We start from the raw sequence: 18,840 nt of genomic DNA, 5'->3' as shown, positions 1-18,840 counted from the left end.
AAAGTAATTTATGATATATTTTTTAATAACTAGAAGTCTGAAGGTTCCCAACACAAAGAAATGATGTTTCAGATAGAAATGTCAATAACATTGATTTGATCATTATGCATTGTATACATGTATTATTGTACTGCACCCTATGTGTACAAATATGTGTCAATTAAAAAAACTGTAGTAATGTCCCACCATCATTGGAAGCCAATTCTATCTGCTCCCTCTCTGAGACCCTGTTCAATCCTTCATTCCTGTTCTACTCTGTCCTCTCACAGGTCCTCCCATGACACTAAATTTAATAGCCAAATCTCTTGTCAATCTTAAGAAAAAAAATTCTTCATCTTATGTCACTGTCTAATTACCACCCAATCCTTTTCTCCTCTCATTCAAATGTCATCATTCTATTGAAACAATTTACCATAAGGCCCCCTTTTTCACTTGCATCTTACTAAGGCTGTTGAAAGCACATTATAATGCTAAAAATCTTTCTCCACTGTCAGAAGTTCTACCTTCTTAGTGTTCACTCTAACACAGGCTCTTTGTTTTCCTTATATTCTGTGACTATTGGTTCTCTGCCTGCACTATAGACTCCTTGCTGATGGTATTCCTGGACCTCTCCCTGAAGATCTTAGCCACTTTACATTTTTCCCAGGCCATATCTTTTCTCTGAGAAAGACCAGACTCCTATATCTTAACTACAGATGAAGCACATCCACAGGGCCTTCCCACTGGAATCTCAAACTGAACATACTCAAAAATGATCTATCTCCTCCCTTTCAAGAGGAAAATCAGCAAGAAATGCAACTGACAGCACCAAGGGCCAGTTCTTCTGAGGTATGAAAAAAGAAATTAAAAAGAGAGGTGGAGGGGCTAGGATTGTGACCGGTAGAGCACTCGCCGAGCACGGGCAGGATCTGGGTTTAATCCTCAGCACCACATAAAAATAAAGGCATTATGTTGTGTCCATCTACACCTAAAAAATAAAAGAGAGAGAGGTGGAAAGGAAAAACGGAAGGACAAGGAAATACAATTATTTTTGGTACTGGGACTTGAACTCAAGGGTGCTTTACTGCTAAGCACATTCCTAGCCCTTTTAAATTTTATTTTGAAGCAGGATCTCACTAAGTTGCTTAGGGCCCCACTAAGTTGCTGAAGCTGGCCACTTGTGATCCTCCTGCCTCCAACTCCTGAGTCAGTGGGATCACAGGTGTATGTCACCGTGCCCACGAGGAAATATAACTTTAATCTGAAAGGCTTGTGCTAAAGTTTCTTATACCTTCACTCCCAAAATCAGTATTCCTCCTAGGGCTGTCACTCCTCAAGCCAGTTCTGTCTCCCAGACCTGTCACTCCCAAATTTTGGGGAAATATACACTCACAATCTTACAGTTACTCTAAATCCACTCATTTATGAAAATTACCTTGTACACTATTAATTAGCCTATGCAATAAGTAGATTAAGCAAAGAATGATATCTTAAGAAACCTATAATATAGGGTACTTTCTAGTTTTATCTTCTGATCAGCAAAGGGGAACTATATTAGCCTAAGGATCCTGAGAACTGCCAGACCACCATAAACGTCGTTCTTATCACCAGTTATCCCCACATACCTTCCCATGCCCACCCCGTCTTTGCCTCTAAACTGAGGCATCCTTAAAGTCATTTCTTCAACATCTGTCAACAACCCCACTAGTCCTGACTTGAAAGTCTCTCTCTCCAGGAACTCCTCAGACCTTCAAGTGATACTTCCACAGTAACATCAAAAAATCAAGCAAAAACTATTAGCAACAAAGTAAACATGGAACTTAAAAACAAAAAAGGGTCAAGTTTAAAATAGTAAGATGGTTTCATAGCATTTTTACTTTCCTTTGTCAGATCTCCCAACCTGACTCAATGAAATCTCAAAGATGGCAGCCTAATTTCCAGTGTGGACTGCTGGTCCTGATGCTGGAGGGAACAGAACAGACCTTATTCTTCAAGAACTGTGTTTGTTCTGACTTTCTGGTGGCTGCCTGAAAAATTAATATAAGGCTAGTCTGTTTTACCTACCTTGAACTCACTTAGAACAGAAAAATAGGGGACATTCCTCTAAAACACTGTAAAAAAGATGCACCCACCTGGGGCAAAAGATTATAGAGCAACAAAAGCAAAAGCTAAATTTAATAGCCAAATCTCTTGTCAACATAAAAGTAATAGGGCATTCAAAATGGTACTACAGAATTTAGAAAGTCTCATGGCATGTTAAAGGTGCTCAAAAAAGACCCAAGAATACTTTATGTTTCACCTCTGGTTGATCTCAAGCACAGCAGGAAGACCAGAGCTGAGTTGTAAATGGCCTATTAAAGCAATAAAAGAACATCCCCAGCAGAGAAATCTGCAAAGACTGAGAAAAGATGTTTTCCTCCTTTCTACTTTTTCCTCTTTCATTTGTTCTGTATTTATTGAGGCTCCTGATATTCAAGGAAATCTCTATCAAAACACTAGCTGAGGGCTGGGGTTGTGGCTCAGTGGTGGAGTGCTCGCCTAGAACATTCGAGGCCCTGGGTTCAATCCTCAGCACCACATAAAAATGAATAAAATAAAGGTATTGTATCCTTTATTTTAAGAAAGTAAAAAGGAAAAGAGTCTAAGTGGTCTATAGAACATAAACATACCAATGTACACATAATGGGAGTACCAAAAACAAAGAAGTGACAGAAAGAATATTTGAAACAATAATAGCTGAAAGCCTCCAAAATTTGATAAAAGTCATGAATACATACATACAAAAAGTTCAATAAGCTCCAACAAGGATAAACAAAAAGATCTACTCAGAGATGCACTATAATCAAATTACTAAAAGAATCTTGAAAGCAGCATGAGAAGCAACTCATGACATACAAGAAATCCTCAGTAAGATCAACAGCCACATTCTAGACAAAAACCACGAAGGTAAGAAAACAGCGGAATGACATATATAAAATGCTGAAAATGAAAACTACTCATCCAGAGTTCTGTACTTGGTAAAATTACCCTTCAAAAGTGAAAAAAGAAGCACAGTGGTGCATACCTATAATCCCAGCTACTCAGGAGGCTGAGGCTAGAGGAACACAAGTTCAAGGCTAGTCTAGGCAACTTTGTCTTTTTTTTTTTTTTTTTTTTAAAGAGAGGTAGAGAGAGAATTTTAATTTTTTTTTTTTTTTTTTTTTTTTTAGTTAACGGCAGACACAACAACTTTGTTTGTATGTGGTGCTGAGGATCGAACCCCGGCCGCACACATGCCAGGCGAGCATGCTACGGCTTGAGCCACATCCCCAGCCCCTAGGCAACTTTGTCTTTAAAAAAAAAAAAAAAAAAGTGTAATAAGAATTGTAATGCTTTCCACTGCTGTGGTGTAGTTAAAAAATTTATATATATACATGTGTGTGTGTGTGTGTGTCAGAGATGAAGCTCATTGGCAGAATGCTTGCCTAGCATGCATGGGGCCCTGGGTTTAATCAACACAATCTTAAAAGAAGAGAGAAAAAAAAGCCAACTCAAAACTAGGAATAGAAAGGAATTTCCTCAACATGTTAGAAGAAATTTATCAAAATCCACAACTAACATCATACTAAACAATGAAAGACTCAAAGCTCCCTCACTAAGTACAAGAACAAAACAAGAATGCCTGTTTCCTCCATAGCTGTTCAACATTGTATTGAAAGCTCCAGGCAGGTCAATGAGTCAAGAGAAAGAAATAGGAGGTAATCATATGTGAAAGGAAAATGTACGACTATCTCTACTTGCAGAAGACATGATTCTATGTGTAGGAAATTACAAAGAATACAAAAAAAAAAAGTGCTAGAACCAATAAAAATTTGGGCTACATCAGGACACAAGAACAACAAAAGATCAACCTTCCTGTACTCCCAAAAAACAGAAATCAGTTGTGTTCCTAAATGCTACTAATGAACAATATACAAATGAAATTAGGAAGGAAAAAAAAAAAGCCTATAGTGTTTTATGAAAGGAGAGAAGGTTAGCACTCCCCTTGACAAAGATGGAAGAGGCCCTCAGGCCTGACAACACACTTAAGGTTAAGGCATTGCCACCTACTTCAAGGCATCTAACTATGATTTTTTTTTTCCTCCACCCCACCCTTCTGCCATCATGTGCTGCCTCACCTTGGGCCCAGAGCAATGGACTCAGCCATCTATGGAGTAAAACCTCTGAAACTATGAGCCAAATAATTTTTTTCTCCTCCTCAAAAAAAAAAAAAAAAAAAAGTGGGGGAGGGATGTAAAAGACTGATATACTAAAAAAAAAAAAAAAGCAGTACTTAAAAAAAAAAAACTTAAAAGAAATAATGGAAATACATCCAATGTTCACGGGTTAGAAGATTTAATATTGTTAGGAAGGCAACACTACACAAAGCAATGTATAAATTCAATGCAACTCCAATCATAACTTTTTTGCAGAAATGAAAAAACACTCAAATTCAAATGGAATTTCAAGGAGGCTGGAATATCCAAAACAATCTTTAAAAGAACAACAAAGTTAAAGGACTCATAGTTTAATTTCAAATTTTATTACAAAGCTACAGTAATCAAAACAGTGTAGTAATGTAATAAGGATAGACGTTCAAATAATGGAATAAAATTGAGAATCCAGAAATAAATCCATACATCTACAGCCAATTTATTTTTGACAAAGGTACCAAGATCATTCAGTGGGAAAAGAACAGTATCTTAAATAGTGCTACGACAACTGGATAGACACACCTAAAAGAATGAGCTGAGATCCTTACTTTATAGCATAATTAAAAATTAACTCTAATAGACTAACCACCAAATTATAAAACTATAAAACTTTTTTAAAAAATAGGGGTCTTTATGATCTTGAATTTGGCAACAAATTCTTAGATATGATACCAAAAGCACAAGCAAGAAAAGAAATAGAAAAACTGGATTTCATCAAAACTTAAAACATTTATATATCAGAGGACATTTTTAAGAAAGTGGGATAACTCATGGAATGGGAAAAATTATTAGCAAATCATCTGTGATACAGTATAATCTACAGAACAGAGAACCCTCACAACTCAAAATCAAAGCTAAGTGCCCCAATTAAAAAATGGGCAAAGAATGTGAACAGGACCTTCTCTAAAGAAGATATAGAAATAAGCACACAAAAAGATTCTAATTAGGGAAATGCAAATTAAAACCACAAGTATCAATGAGAACTTGGAATCCTATACATTGCTGATAGGAATGTAAAATGATGCACCCACTATAGAAAATAGTTCAGCATTTCCTCAAAAAGATAAATATAGGACCTGGGGATGTGTTTCTGTGGTATAGCACTTGCCTAGCATACACAAAGCCCTAGGTTCAATCCCCAGCACCACAAAAAAGAAAAAGAGGGCTGGGGTTGTGGCTCAGTGGTAGAGCGCCTGCCTAGCACATGCGAGGCCCTGGGTTTGATCCTCAGCACCACATAAAAAATAAAATAAAATAAAAGGTGTTGTGTACAACCACAACTAAAAATAAAATATTAAAAAAGAAAGAAAAAGAAAAGTTAAATAGCCCTATGATATTAATGTCATCCAACAATTCCACTTTTAAGTATATACTCCAAAGAATTAAAAACATGAAGTCAAACAAATATTTGTACACAAATGTCTAAAAGTCCATAACAGCACTATCCACAACAATCAATAAATGGAGAAACCTAATTTCTCCTCAACTTATAAACTGTAATATTTTCATTTAGTGGACCATTACTAAGCCAAAAAAAATTAATAAAGCCAGATGCAGTGGTTTGCTTGTAATCCCAGTGACTCAGGAGGCTGAGACAGGAAGATGGCAAAGTCAAAGCCAGCATGGGTAATTTAGTAAGAACTTGTCTCAAAATAAAAGTATAAACGGGCTGCAAATGCAGCTCAGTAGTAAAGAACTCCTGGGTTAAATCCCCAGTACTGACCATAAAATAGAGAGACAAAAAACTAATGAAAATACTAATATATGTTACAGCATGAAGAATCTTAAACCAGGCCTAGTAGTTCACACCTGTAATCACAGCAGCTCCAGGAGGTGAGGTAGGATGATCTCAAGTTCAAAGACAGCCTCAGCAACTTAGTGAGGCCCTAAGCAATTGAGTGAGATCCTGTCTCAAAATAAAAAATAAAAAGGGGTGGGGATGTGGCTCAGTTAAGTGCCCCTGGTTCAATTCCTGTACCAAAAAAAAAAAGAGAGAGAGAGAGACTCTTAAAAATTTTATTCTAGCTGAAAGAAGCCAGTCACAAAACACCTTATACTGTATGACTCCATTTATATGAAATATCCAGGATAGGTAAATCCATAGAGATAGAAAACAGATTGGTAGTTGGCAGAGAAAGGGGGGAGGAACAGGGAATGATGGCTTAATAACAGGCATAGGAATTTCTTTTGAGAAGATGAAAATGTTTTGGAACTAGAGAGAAGTGGTGGTTGTATAATATTATGATTGCACTAAATGTCACCAAATCATACACTTTAAAATGGTTAATTTTATGTTACATGAACTTTACTTAAATATAAATAAACTAATATCCTCAAGCAAATGAAACAAATATAAACTGCTGGTACGAAAATAAATTGGTACAAACACTGAGGAAAGGAATTTGATCTTATCTGGCTAAATTGATAATGATCATGCCTTCTGCCCCTGCAATTCCATTCTACTCTCTCTCAGTTAATGACAACCACTCAGTTAATGACAACGACTCGCGCCTCATCACCTTCACCTGAAACTGGCACTCCTGTTTTCTCCCTCTCCCTCCCATACCATATTCGAATCATTTTAACAAACAGATATTGAGAACTTCTTACTCTGTGCCAGGAGACAAAACAGCAAACAAAAACACAGCATCTCTACCTTAATAAAATTCCCAATTTACTGCAAGCAAAAGAAACTTAATTACATAATTTAAACAGTGTCATGAGCACAACAAGGAGAAAAAACATTATGCTACTGTAGTTCCTAAGACAGGTAACTAACACAGACCTGAGAGAGGTCAAAAAACATTTTCTGGAAGGACATCCAGGCTAGGGTCTGAAGGGCACACAGAAGCCAACTAAGTGAATGAAGACAAAAATAGTCTAATCAATCATTTAATCATTCCTTCTCATTTTTTTAGTTTTATTAAAGCTATCGCTCCCTCTTTTTTAATCCATATTATTATCCACTGTAAGTATACATCACCACTAACCTACAAAAATCTACTAACTAGTATATTCCTTCAACAGTTTCCCAAGTAAACTTGTAAACATACACCCATCTGTAACTACACAAAGGGTAGTTAAAGACTCTACTCCCTTCACACAGAATTAAAGCCTCAATAATGTGGTCCCTGCCTGTATCAATCCCTGCCTCTTTTCACTTCTAGATAATCCAGTTTGTATTTATCCACATGTATTACTGTATTACTCAACAGAAAGCAGTTGCTGTGTCTCTGATGTCTTAGTTGTATCACTGACATATAATAAGTCCTCAATATATGTTTGTTGAAGAAATAAATGAACAGAAAAATAATAGCAATAGCTGTGATTTATTCAGCACCTATTATATGGCAGGCACCTCATTAGGTATTGTACATACATTCTCCTCCAATCTTACAACAACCCTGAGAGTTAGGTATTAATAGCCTCCTTTTAGTGAAAAGAAAACTAGGGCTCAGAAAAAATTAGGTAGATTGCCAAGGATACCAATCAATTAAGTAGCAGTTCAGCGTCGGACCAAGATACACTGAACTTCAAAATCAGAATTATTCCACAGTCTCAAGCTGCCTCCCAAACTACTTTCAAATAGTATCTTTCTCCAAATATCAACCCATCTTAGTATTTATAAACTACCTTCCCCAAAGTGAACATCAATTAGAATTATCTGCCTCAAATTGCATTAAGATGTACCAAGCATTACCAAGCACTACGTACTAATTCAGTTCCCAAAATATAGAAGTGAAAAAAAACTAATAATTCTTAGTAGCCCAATCACCCCCAATAAAACAGTACTCAACAATCATCTAAATCTGGTAAAAAAGTTTTAAATTTGAATGAAAAAATTGAAAATAACTATATTATTCTTTAATACTTCAAGTTCCATGCATTTCAGTTTGCTTGAGAGTAGAATGAAAAACACTCAACTAATCTCAGATATGGAATCCCACTTAAAGAGGCAGATGATATAGAAAAATCCACTTTGAATTAGGCAATACATACTTCATGAATACTAAGAAGTTAATATTCAATTTCTCCCATATTTACCACCCCCCCGCACACACACCATAGCACACACAGAGACAAAAGAAGAACTCAATATCACACTATGGTCCCTCCGGTTATTTCAGTCTTCTGAGATGATAGCATTTCAACCTTATATTTCTAAAGGAATTAAGACCCAACAGGATTAAAAATTCAAGTTGTTAAGAAAGTAAAGACTAAATGATACTAGCAGGGCCTTTGGCATCAAATAGAAAGGGGGAGTAGGTAGAAAAGGGGGAAAGGAAATTAGATATTCAGTAACTACTACATACCAGGCACTGGACTAGATATTTTCACATAAATTATTTTTTATAACAGACCATTATTGTTGCTTGAGTAACTTAGAAGATATGATTTTACATCCCAATTTTTCTAAAATTAGTCCTGAGAAGGAAAGTAATACATAAGGAAAGAAACTTTACTTTTTGTTCTTCCATTATTTGTACCATTTTAATGCAATTTTTCTATTAATCGTTGACAAGCCATGAAATTTTATATTTCACCATGACCAACCCATGAAATTTACCAACTCTGTCCATGATTTATACCAGGTCATAGTTATAATGTCTGTTATGCAATTTAGTTAAATAACCACTGAAATTCTCCCTTTGAACAGAATTAAAAATCTGCCTATAATTAAAGCAGGAATTGTTAACTACAAGCAGTTAAAGTTTACAGCATTGTTTGACGGTTGCAAAGATAAGCCAGTAAAAAGCCTGAGATGTTGTGTCTACCTATACTTCCCACACATTTGAACAATAGTGTGGTATCTCTTAGCATCATAAAATCAACCTCAGATTAGGTAATGAAATATGCACCAGGCTTTTCCCAGAACCTTTGACAAATCACACACAATCCTAAATCTTCATAAATCAAGATTAAAGACAAGTATATCATCACCAACACATATATCTTCCCAAGCCTGACCCAGAGACTAATGAGAAGAGGCCTAGACTATCTCATCTGATTAATTAATTCAAAATGTCTGCTGTTATTCAAATGTGAGGCTGGTATTATTTGAATAACACTTGACAGCAGCGCCTGAAGATATCATTTCTGATTTGTGAAGCTGCTGCTGTATAACTGATGATAGTTTATGAAAATGTTCCAATGAAGCTGCTTTACTTGCCACAACTGTGAAAGATTTGCCAAAGAGGTGGGTTTTTTGTTTTTGTTTTTGTTTGTGTGTGTGTGTGTGTGTGTGTGTGTGTGTGTCAGTCAGTAGTTGATGTTGCTAATGTTGTCAAATAACTTCCAAAATACACAGTCTCTGGAGTCTTTTTTCCCACAACAGTCTCACAATGGCAGCTTTTCCACCTTCCCAGTTTGATTTGTTTTAACACAAAACTGCATCACAAGAGCTCTCTCTCATTTTTAGGGATCCAAATAACACCTTAAAGGATTTACCCAATCCCTCTCACTAGCATTTAAAAAAAGAAAAAGGGCTTTGAGATGATGCTAGACTGAAGAAGAGCCTAGATTTGGAGGTCATTTTTTCTTCTTTTACAATGTCAGAAGGAAGATCAAAAATATCAAAAGTAATTACATTTTTTTCTTATTAAAAAGTAAAATAAATATGTTCTGAAGCCTAAATATTATTTTCTCCTTCAAAAAGAAATTATGGTTTTCCAATGAAAATACTATTAATGGACCTAAGAGAACTTCAAAATCAACATTATTTATGTTCTGATCCATTTTTTACCTTGGAGTTTAATAGTTCATACTGCTAGCATGGTGATATCAGGGATATCACTGGCAGACTGCCCACCTTAAAGGCTTAGTGTTATTTCTGAACTCAAATTTTCCCTCTCAGCTATTGTAGTAAAGAGCATAAAGATTGAATTCAGAGATATGTTAAATACCCTGCAATGTGCAACCCCAATCATCCAAGTTTCTCCTTCCCTGCCACATAAAATCCATTTGCTTCTAGACATATTCTCCATTTACAAATCCCCTCCACTTCCTCTTCTATATATTTCATTTTTGACACTGCAAATACTTTATTCTTAACTTATATGATGACAATAAGCACTAATCAGTTCAGTTTCAAGAACAAATTTAGTTAAATAAATTTAACAGCTGATTGATCAATTCACACAGTAAAAGAACATCAAAGAATCGTAGAATATTAAAGCTGAATGAGGCCTTAGAAATTTAACCCAACTCCCTTATTTAGAAATAACCACTCAGTAACCTGCCCAGGAACCCCGGGAAGCTTAACACTAGTTCTGCATGGAAAACTGTGGCTCAACAAACGTGTATCTGTTGAGCTGTCCTTTTTTTCTTTCATATGTGCAGCCAAGATTGATTACAAGGTCCACTTTTTAAAGACAAAAACTGTTCTAACATCAAAAAATACTCAGAAGAATAGCATACTTATGTGGGCACTAAACAAATGCCCCCCGGGAACCACAATGATGACTTTAGGATGCAGTCTGTTGCCTTCAGAATCCAAATCCTGAAAATCTGTTTCTTTTCAGGTAATTTTTTTCATTTTCAACGATACAAATACATTAATGACGTAGATAAAGATAAAATAATGGTCTTAGAGCAAGTTATATGTGTTTCACTTTATATAGACCTTCTGATCTCAAAAGATATTCCATAGACCCATTCAGGAGTCAACAAAGTCAAAATTATTTTTACAGTCCTAAAACAGTGGCCTCTTTCTCTGAGTTGACATTAACATTGATGGCACAAAAAAGCAATGGCAGATAAAATCTAGTGGCTTACTGTGAAGCAAGGCAGTAGCACCACACTGTAATAACAGTGAATGTATTCTGTACCATCAGGCCCAGGACTTAACAACAATAATCCCAGTACTCAGGAGGCTGAGGCAAGAGTATGACAAGTTCAAGGCCAATCTCAGCAACTTAATGAGAGCCTGTCTCAAAATGAAAAGGGCTGGGGACATAGCTCAGTGTTCAAGTATCTCTGGATTCAGTCCCTAATACAAAAGGAAAAAGAAAAGTTAGATTCAATTCAAAATGTCCTTGATGAAATAGTAAAAATTATTACACTTTGAATAAATGACTTTTTAATAGTGTGTACGACAAAACAGGAATTATGCACAACACAGCTGCTTATTACTAAGTATAAGCAAAAGCACTAGCACAACTGTGAGTTGAACTATCTGAAATAGCTGCTTAAAAAACAAGACTGACAAACTATGGTTATATAGGCTTAGATATTTTGGCAGACATTTTTTCAAGAGGGAATCAAGTAATCCTTCTACTTCAAAAAAAGTTGATAATTCTGGTAAAATAATAAAATCTAAACTTTAAAACAAAAATTAGAAACCTGAAACATGTGTCTACCACTGGAAGTATGACAGTTTCCCAGTACTTAAGAAACTTTTCTGGGGCTGGGAGTACAGCTCAATGGTAGAACACATGCTTACAGTGTATTGTCAGCACCACAAAAAAAAGAAGGAAAAAAAAAAAACTTTTCTGATGAGTTTGGTGGTAATATTAACAAATGCAACCTTTTGATACAGTGTAAAGAAATCTGTTAACACATCAAAGATGAGTGACCAATGAACCAATATTTTCCAAATAATTAATATATGTTACAAAATCATGCATGTGTTAGAAGAACTATTCAAAGTACAAACTAGACTAGGATTTTTCTTTTTTTAGATGTTGATGAACCTTTATTTTATTCATTTATTTATATGTGGTGCTGAGAATTGAACCCAGTGCCTCACATTTGTTGGAAAATGCTCTACTACTGAGCCACAACCCAGCCCCCAAACTAGACTTGGATTTTAACAAAACATAATAGAGGGCTGAGGTTGTGGCTCAGTGGTAGAGCATTTGCTTCGCACAGTGCTTGAGGCACTGGGTTTGATCATCAGCACCACATAAAAATAAGTACAATAAATAAAGACTTTTTTTTTAATTCTTGAAAAATAAATAAATAAAAATTTAAAAAACAATAATAAAAAGTCTTCAGATTCCAGGGGTGAATTAACCTTTAAGAATCTACCTACTAGGGGCTGGGGTTGTGGCACAGAGGTAGACCACTCACCTAGTACCTGTAAGGCCCTGGGTTCAATCCTCAGCACCACATAAAAATAAATAAATAAAGATACTGTGTCCAACCGAAAAATAAATATTAAAAAAAAAGGATCTACTTACTATTCATAGGGAGGCATGGTGTCACACACCTATAATCCTAGCTATTGGGATATGAAAATAGGCTGAATACTGAATGCAAATAAGAGGGTCCAGGTATCTTCAACTAACCCAGAAATTAAGAAGATTTGCAAAAATGTAAAACGATGCTACTCTTCTCACCATTTTATTTTGCTTCATTTTGTTTTGGAAAATGCTATTTAGGATAATATAGAACTAATTGTAACATTGTTCTTTATGCTAACATGTAATAGATTTAAGATTATAATTAACTTAAATATTTTAAAATTTGTTTTTAATTTCAAATGCAGTAAATAAATATTGACAGACATTAAGCCCACATAAACAAAAATTCCACTAATAGTGTAAAGGAGTCCTAAGATCAAAGAGTTTGAAAATCACTGCCATAGATGATTATTTCCTCAGAAGTCTTCATATGGGAAAGTTTAACACATGAAATATAAATTCTTACCCAAGAAATTATCTAATTACTTTATATATGAAAGGAATTAATGTATTTTAAAGGAATTCTAACAAGTAGAAAAATTTGAATCCCATAGCACAGGGGAACAAGAGTTGCCAATAAGATAAATTCCTTCCTCATAAATAGCTATGGTACCTAGGTTATAAATCAATCATACCTTTCTTCATTATCATTATAAGGCAACATATGCTAATTGCCAAGTAAGTCCTTCAGCAACTTAGGTCCCAAATTTCACACTTCCTCTTCTAAATCTGCCCCGATGCCCCGCCTTTTTCTCTAGTCTTTTTTTCCCCCCCTTCGTATCAGGGATTAAACTCAGGGGCACTACTGAGCCATATCCCCTTCCCTATTTTGTATTTTATTTAGAGACAGGATCTCAATGAGTTGCTTAGTACCTCGATTTTTGCTGAGGCTGGCTTTGAATTTGAAATCCTCCTGCCTCAGCCTCCTGAGCCACTGGGATTATAGGCTAGCACCATTCTCTCCAATCTTACTGACACCTGGGGCTCATTACCAGCCCATTCTTTCCTTTAGTTCTATCATTTTCCTGATTCTTTCCCCTAAGTACAACCAAACATTCACTCAGATCAGACGTCACTGATGCTATAAGTGTGTAAAGACCATTACTTATAAAGTAAATCTATTAAGCTTCCAAGAAGAAAATGGATTGCAATTACAAATTGGTACAAAATATAGCACTTAAAAAAAAAAAAGTCTACCTCTACAAAACTGTTGTTAACCTGTGGTTCAGCATCTCCTTGAGAGAACCATAAATGATTTGCAAAGTGTCTATAAACTCCTTGAAATTGTATTCAAATATTGAGTGCATACACTTTTCTAGAAATGGACAGTTGGCCTTTGTTTGCGTCACATTCACAACAAAACTATAATTTTAAAAAAAATGAAAAAAAAAGAGCAAAGAATCCTTGTTCTACAGGTTTCTGGAGTTCCGCAAGTATAGATTTTTATGAATGGCAGTTATGAACAGATTTATTAACAATTACATAAAAATTACAGCTGTTTGAATTGCATGACTTTTTTTTTTTTAGTTGTAGTTTATTTATGTGATGCTGAGGATTGAACCCAGCACCTCACACATAGGAGGCAAGCACGCTACCACTGAACTACAACCCCAATCCTGAATTGCATGACTCTAAGAGTAAGGACAAATAGGAATAAAATATTCACAGGCCAAATATCTGTGAGCTTTCCATGTCTTAATGATTCTCACGAAGCAAAATATTTGGTAATTAATTTAATAGTACCAAGTGAGATTTAGACTTACACCTGAACCACAGAGCTACTACCTAACTCACCAATTAGCCTTCACCAAATTTACTAGTCACATGGGTTGGTTTTTAGTAGCACAACTGAAAAAATCCATGAAACAATTTATTTCAGTGGTTCTCCACTAATAATATTTAGAGTGTTGTTTCTTAACTCTTTCAAATTGCTCTATGGGTTTTACTAAACAAGCAAATATAAAATATGATTTCCCAGGTCTTTCAACCTGATAAACAACAGATAGTGGCCAGTTCAATCAAGAAAGTAAACAGTTCAACAAGGACTGTAGTACAGATAAGTTAGGGAATTAATAGTCAAGTTCAAAGAACAAAATACTCTAGCAATTAATTAAATGATACACTACTATATTTTGTGCTCCTGATCACGCAAAGTTTAAAATTAAAATTCATTTAAGTTATATATTATGTATGTGTGTGTATATATACATATATATATATATATATTTATAATATATATATTTTTTTTTAGTTAACTAAATCCTAGGCTAATCTTCAGACTAGTCATACATGTAATCAATCTGTCACCTTTCAAGATAATTATTTATTATTAACTTAAACAGGGATTTCTATACCTTATAGATAGAAAACTCAGCTACAAAACTATACAGTATAAAATGAATATAAATCAATCATTATGACAGATAAACTTGAGAGTCAAAATGAACAAAATATTTTACATCAGCAAAATGTCTCGTCAAATTCTACTCTTTAAGATTTCGAAGTAATGTATTTAAACAAATGTGCTTCCCAAATCCACAGAAAAACACTGTCTTATTTCAAAATTTCTATTTAGAAACACAAATATTTCCTAGCTGTGAACCATACGTGAAAACTTTAAAGTTTACTATTCAATTTTAAGTATGTTATCAGGAGTTTTCAACAGTTTTTCTCTTTTTAAAAATATCATTAATGATAGTAATGGGAGCAGTAATACATAAGTTATTTTCACAAATAATGTACATATAAATTACTCAAGACCCAGGTAAGCAGCTGTGGAAGTTTTCTTATATGTACTATAGTTGCTATAATTAAGATGAATTTTTATATAAAAGATTATTACAATGTAATATCAGATTTACAGCAGATACCAGATAATATATGAAGGCATTTATGTTTTTATTTTAAAAATAAGCTACTGAGCACATTGGGTCATAAGAATATGCAGATAGATATAGATAAGATAGATAGTATCTGACCCCTAACAGGATACAGTCCCCTAGAGAATGGAAAAAAAAAAAGGAAATAATCCCTCTGTGTTAAATGAATCTTTATAGCATACCACTAGTAGTGTTAACTTGGGTCAATTTTATCTAATACTGAACTTCAATGACTTAGAAATCAATATGTACTAATTATAATAATAAGTCCTTCAAAGTAAAATCTCCCCTTGTTCTCCTCACTGGATCATAATGTAATACTCCTTCCTTCATCTTAAAACATAACTCCTCTCTCACGACTGTTACCTCAATAATCAACTCTAGATATATGACTCTGCACACCCCACATATTACTAGGAGGCTTAAAAATGAAGTCAGGGTGCTAGGGATGTGGCTCAAGAGGTAGCCCGCTCGCCTGGCATGTGTGCGGCCCGGGTTCGATCCTCAGCACCACATACAAACAAAGATGTTGTGTCCGCCGAAAACTAAAAAATAAATATTAAAAAAAAATGAAGTCAGGATGGGAATACATCTCTGTGATAGAGCACCCTGGGTTCAATCCCCAGTACCGCCACTACTACTCTCAAAAAACCAAGTAGGGTTAATAGGCAATGGCAGCAGAAGATCCAAGTTTTGCTTTGTTTTTTTTGTTTTGTTTTTGTTTTATTTTCTTTATTAGTTGTTCAAAACATTACATAGCTCTTGACAAATCATATTTGCTTTGTTTTGTTTTATTGGTGCTGGGAAATGAACCCAGAATCCTCTTTGTGCTAGGCAAGTTCACTTCCACTGAGCTATATTCCCAACCTCAAGTTTTAAAAATGAAACAGTCTTCAATTGCCCATTTCTAAGCATATAACCATAAGAATATCAATACAAATAACACATTAAAAATATACTGCTTTTTGGGGGGTGGGGAGGCAGAACCTACCGGGGATTGAACCCAGGACCTCATTCACGCAGGACAATCATTCTACCACTGAACTAAATTCCCAGCCCTTTCTTCTAATTTTATTTTAAGAAGAGTCTGAATTGTCAGGTCTGGCCTTGAACTTGTGATCCTTCTGCCTCAGGCTCCAGAGTAGCTGGGATTATAGGCATATACAACTGCACCTGGATAAAAATAACAGATGCAAGAAAACACAACCAGTATTGCTCATGCCCATTTTTTTTTTTTAAACTAATTTCCTGCCCTTAAATGTGAGATCTCAGGAAGCCAGTGTTCATACTATCAGGTATCAGGGAAGGTGTAGTATTTTAATTTTTTTAAGATCTAATTTCTGGGCTGGAAACACACGTTAGTGGTAGGTCACTTGCCTAGCATGAATGAAACTGAGTTCAATCCCCAAAATTGCAAAGGAAAAAAAAAATATCAAACTAATAACATTTATCTAATAACTTTAAAGAATGCCATTTAGGAGAACCTGTAACTAAGGCCAATATCTATATAGAATCTATTTCTGGCCCTCATAAAGAAATAAATTACACAATTATCAAATTAAAGATAAGCCTGTCTTTAAATATTTAAATTTTTTTTTTAGTTGTAGTTAAACACAATATTTTTAATTTATTTATTCTTTTTTATGTGGTACTGAGGATTGAACCCAGGGCCTCACCCGTGCTGGGCAAGAGCTCTACCGCTAAGCCACAATCCCAGCCCAAAGATAAGTCTGTCTTTATTTCATTTTTATTTTATCGACTAGATTTTTTTTATACAACTAAAAACTGCAGTCTTCAGAGTAGCCATCAGAATCCCAAGTCTAAAAATCTAGGTGGGGATAATAGAATATTTAGACATACTAGTGCAAAAAGAGGAATAGTGACTTTTCTACATTTGTCTTTGAACTATAATTATATCCTAATATATAGAGTTCTAAAAATAAAATATAAAAATTGGCCCTTGTTTACTGTAACTGTCCTTGAAAAAACAAACCTTTGCAAACAATCAGCTCTAAGCAAAGGCAAATCTAAGCAATAATCGAAAACTCTGATATCCTAAGGCTTCAAGAATCATTTCAAATCTTAAAGTAAAAGCTTTACCTAAGAAAAATGTAGTGTATTTCTAAGTCAAAACTGAAACTTTTTGCAAAACGATATTTTTCTTATAGCATGTAGTTCCCCCCAAAAGGCGATAAACTCTCTATTCTTGCTTTGTGCCTGAAGACATAATCTGCTTTTATCCTTTAGCAAAATATGAACCAGCTACTAGGCTGACAATGCCAAGAACCATGACAAAATGGATTATTAATGAGAAACTGAACTCCAGAACTCTATTAATTTATGTCTTCCTGTCGGATCCAAAAGATATATCAGCCTTCTCACTCAAAAGAAAAAAATGCCAACACTGTACTTTGTTTTAAAGTTCTCCACAGATGAAGAATTCATTATCCAAAGTACAGTTCTGTTATTTCAGGCTTTCTTGTAGAATAAAGAATCTTTATCAAATGGCTAAGAAAGCTGCTGACAAGTGCAAGTACCTTGCAAAATATATTTACGTCAAACATTCACTGAGAAAAACCAGGGGGAGGGGCAGAAAAAAGGTGAAAGCCCATGAAACATTCCTATCCCACCCTGTCCTGGCAGTCTTTAGAAAACCAAGCCCTTCTGATTCTAGTTATAACATAGTAAGCAGCATTAATACAAAGGCATGTTTGTGGGCTTTTTTAAATTCCTAATTACACTAATTATTCTGACATGAGGGAAAATGATCTAACAAGTGAAGAGAAGAATGTGTGATTTCTTTATGCATAAACAACAATGTTTAAGTGACATAAAATATCCTTTTAGGCTTTCATAAGAAAATCTATCTAATCTATGCTTATCATAATATTTATGAAATAAAAAAACCAGAGAGGAAAAATTGCTATAATGTACTCTGTGTGACCTCTGCTTTCTACAGAGAATGGAAACAGCCTTTTGCTTTTCAATCCCCATCAAAGTGGAGTAAAAGGAGGGACGGCGTTCCTGTGCTCACTGCCATTAATCATTGCTTTCTTCAAGCAAGTGCGTATTAATTTCTGTCATCCCAAACATCATCGAGTATTGTTACAGCACCGTTCACTCCTCATTCACCACCAGTTGTTACCAGTTTCCCTACACTGAGCAGAGACAGGGTGAATCGTGTGGATTTCAGTGTTAGAGGCCTTTATCCCTGGGGTGCTGACACCAATTAAGCCATTTCAAGAAGAAATGAGAACAGGCCCAACCCTTCCATGTAACAAGAGCTTGCACCTAGCTTTGGCAGGTTGCCATTTTCTCTGGCTTCACACTAAGAAATACTCTTCTCCACATCCTTTTGAATGATTCAGACTGTTTACATGTAATCAGTAACAATATCTTTTTGTTCAGTTCTGCAGGTCCAAACTTAATGCCCAACACAATCTCCACACAAAAGACTCTGGTAATCTAGATGGCAATCCAGAAAGATGAATGCTACTATTACAGAATCATTAAATTCAGGTTAAGAAATAAAAGCATATATTCCCTATAACCCTGTGACGATTTTTT

The 18,840-nt window shown here is 35.1% G+C and overlaps 1 protein-coding gene and 1 non-coding gene across 5 annotated transcripts in view; one reads left to right on the top strand and one right to left on the bottom strand.

Annotated features, from left to right (window-relative positions):
• Pbx3 (PBX homeobox 3) overlaps positions 1-18,840 on the bottom strand; it is a 207,922-nt gene that overhangs the window by 172,146 nt on the left and 16,936 nt on the right. The window lies entirely within an intron of this gene.
• LOC120890194 (U6atac minor spliceosomal RNA) lies at positions 3,969-4,094 on the top strand. The gene has a single exon (XR_005734436.1). It is a non-coding gene; the product is annotated as a U6atac minor spliceosomal RNA (small nuclear RNA).

This window comes from Ictidomys tridecemlineatus, chromosome 4, assembly GCF_052094955.1.
Source record: "Ictidomys tridecemlineatus isolate mIctTri1 chromosome 4, mIctTri1.hap1, whole genome shotgun sequence".
Taxonomy (NCBI): domain Eukaryota; kingdom Metazoa; phylum Chordata; class Mammalia; order Rodentia; family Sciuridae; genus Ictidomys; species Ictidomys tridecemlineatus.
This window is presented reverse-complemented; position numbering and strand designations above follow the sequence as displayed.